The sequence below is a fragment of the Panicum virgatum genome, chromosome 9K (genome assembly GCF_016808335.1).
Source record: "Panicum virgatum strain AP13 chromosome 9K, P.virgatum_v5, whole genome shotgun sequence".
Lineage (NCBI taxonomy): Eukaryota > Viridiplantae > Streptophyta > Magnoliopsida > Poales > Poaceae > Panicum > Panicum virgatum.
In genome coordinates this window covers 15825026-15828432 of record NC_053144.1, presented here as the reverse complement: position 1 = coordinate 15828432, position 3407 = coordinate 15825026, and positions in this window count along the sequence as shown.

Here is a 3407-nt window from a genome sequence, read left to right as displayed (position 1 = left end):
CTTGCAAGGTTAAATCGAATCGATTCGCCGTGTCTCGCGGATATGAGGGCCTTGATCTCTTTGTCACCTCGTAGCAAATGAGTTAGAATGTTAGAGATATGAAAATATATACTATTCTGAATCTTAATTGGATGCTTCAACATGTGTGTGTAGACAGGCGAATATTAGTGAGAGTCTATCCATATAAAATATGCAGTTAAACCTTGAAAGTAAGGATACACCTCTAGTCGCTATTTCTGCAAAACAAACCGCCAGCCAAATGCCGTGCATGTCTAGATATGTGGGCTAAGTTATACCCACTGGTCGGGTAAGTCTTGCTGAGTATTAGTTGCTCAGGGTTTGTTGTTTACCCTATTTCAGGTATAGGAGCTAACTAGGTTTCACATCGGTGGGCTCGATGTGGCGCCTTGTCTTCACGTCTTGGTAGTCCCCGACTTATTTAGTTGGTTTCATTTATTCTCTAGTAAAAATGCTTTGTAAGTTAGATTCTTCTCCGCTGCTATCTTTTCTTTTGTAAAGTTTAAATTTAAAGCGGTTTTGTAAAAGCCTTGGTATTATTTACTATTTTTGTAAGTTTTTATCATGCTGGTACCTTCTGTGCTCGCCTTCGTGCGAGACTTCTGGTGTGTTTCGATCGGCCTGTGGGTTAGAAATAGCCTGTCGAGTTACACTTAATTAAGCTAATGCGCCAGATGATGGCGGTTACGCTCAATTAAGCGTTTTAACTCGGCGGGTCTGTCACAGCATGTATATACGTGTGCCCTTAATTGGCTTGTATACATGCATGCATTGCAAGACTGATCCTGAAGAAAACGCCACCTGTTTTGGTGCTTCAAGATATTGCATTGACACTTGGATCGCACGGACAAATTATTCATTTCCTTACATTTTAACTTGTCGATCGATCGATGTCGCTGTAATAACGAAGAGAAGACAACGTGAATGTGTTCATCGATCATGTCTTCGTCCTCGTCAGTGAACTGACAAAATAAATCGGAAAAGCTAATATCAATGACTTTAATTCGACTCCATGTACGTACCAGCGTGTATGAAATGAAATGATCAATGTAGCTAGATTTACATAATAAAGAATTAGGTTTCTTCTAGAAGAATAATTGAGGCGCATCGGATTTGAATTCGATGACTCGTGTGTATTGAATTAATATATATTGATTGCTGCAAGCAGGCTGACACTGACAGGCCCATTCCTGTGTACTGGAGGAGGACCGTACCTGTCCCAATTTATTGATGACACATCAACGTTTGTAGTACAGTCTCGTCTCAAGTACCGGCTCTCAGTAACCCTCAGTTCAGCTCTTTTGTATTCACTCTAAGGGCAAGTTTTATAGTCCCAACCGGCAGCCAGCTGGGAGCACGCCATTATCAGGTCACAGTGCCCGCATTGAATGTGTTGCAGTGAGAGCGAGAGCGCTTGCCGCCAGCTGCAGCGGGCGATTCAGCATCTGCTCGTTCTCGCTCTCTCTGCTCCCCACGTCGGATCCCAGCCAGTTCTCAGACCTGCTCTAATATGGAACGACCTCAGGATCTACATCATCCATCCTAGCGTCGAATTTACTACTGCTAGAGGAGCAAATGAAAAAGAATACTACTAGTTGGCATTTTAATTATTTCCCGATCGAGACAGTTACAGTTTGGCCCGCCCAACGAACTAACCGTACCTACCCACTCCGGCCGGCCATCGCACAGTACAGCACACTAAAGAATTCCAAATAAAGAACATCTAAAAAAGACAACGAATCAAGAAGCACGTACGAGCATCCAAAGGAAGCCGGAGAAAAGAGATAGATGCATTCACATGCATGCACGCACTAGCATGCAGGGGATCGATGATTCCACATAGGATGCCACTGGCTAACCTGCTAATAAGCTAAACAATTTCTCGATCGAAGAACAGAAAAGAAGTACCAATCTGAGGTGATAGCAATGGAATCCATGCATTACATTAGCATGCGCTGCTGCGTCGAATAATCGTCACTTGACTTGTGGTTCGGCCGATCCTCGATTACTTCTAAATTAAACCCAGATCGGTCGGTTGACATCATACATGTCGCAGGCGCCGGGGGTTTAAACTAGCAGCGCCTTGTCCCCCACCGCGGGCGACCTGGCCGGAAATGGCGCCTCGCCGAACGTGGCTGCTGCCGGCTGGCCGGAGACTAGGAGGGCCGCCGTCCCTTGTTACAGACAGGAGTGACCTCCGATCCTCACCTTGCTTATTAATTACTGGCTGCCAAAAAATTAAAATGGTGTTTTCTTTTAACAATTTTGTTGCGTTCAATTCATTGCTTCAGGAGACGGCATACATTATCTACTTGCGTCCCGACTTCACTCCTGTCCATATATACAAGGGCGAGGCTTCTAAAGGATTGACCCCACAAGCTAGTCATTTCCTACTCTACTAGCTTGTGATGTTGCCGCACGTGCGTCTCTGATAGTAGCAGAGAAAGGTCAAAAAAAAACTTGTGATGTTGCACTAATGCACTACTACTCTACTCTACTACTACTAACTGAACTTCCTCCAGCTTCCTGCTGACCATGCATGGAACCACTCCATAAATGTAGCTGGAAGTAGTATGCATGGCTTTTAGGGCAGCTCCAGTGTTAGAATCGATTTTGTTCCGTCAAATAAAAAACGTGTCAGATAGTTCGGTGTCGGAGTGTGAGCTTTGGTGTGTTGGACCCACCACTTAAAGTAGAGCAAATACAAAACCAATTAAGTAAACATTTCTCTCTCTACGTGTCAGCTCTTGTATGATCCTCGAGCTCAGCTTTTGTCTTGCGCATGTCTCCACCGCCAGGGTTTGAAATTTCGGCGAAATTTGGCGAAAAGTTTCGTTTTCGCTAGTTACCGGGAAAAAAAATTCGGTATTTTTCGAAAAATTTCGTTTGAAAATTCAAAATTCAAAAAAATTCGGCCAAAATTCACCGAAATTCGCCGAAATTTCGGAACGAAATTTCGTTTCCGCTAAACACCGGGATTTGCAACGAAAACGAAATGGTTAACCCTGTCCACCGCACGACAGCGCTTATTTTACTCCGCTCGGTTCGACGCGTCTGCGGAGTGCGATTTCAAGTCTGACATTTATGGTTCGATGTTCACTATGTATTCGGTTCGTTTTTCTACCTCCACGATTCGATTTATTCATACACTGGAGCTGGCCTTAGTATATACTCATGACATGAAACGGATCGGAGGAAGTAGCTTTTTTCTTTTTTCCTTTGCTGTCTATACCTGTTGTTAAACTCACGTGATCAATAACGTTCGCTTACCATCACTCTATTCGGCAGCTCCAGCAGCCTACAGTCCAACAGTATTTTTCTCTCATACCGCTCCAGCACCAGTTTCCAGCCACCAGCTCCAGCTCCAGCCCAGCGAACAGAGTGCATAC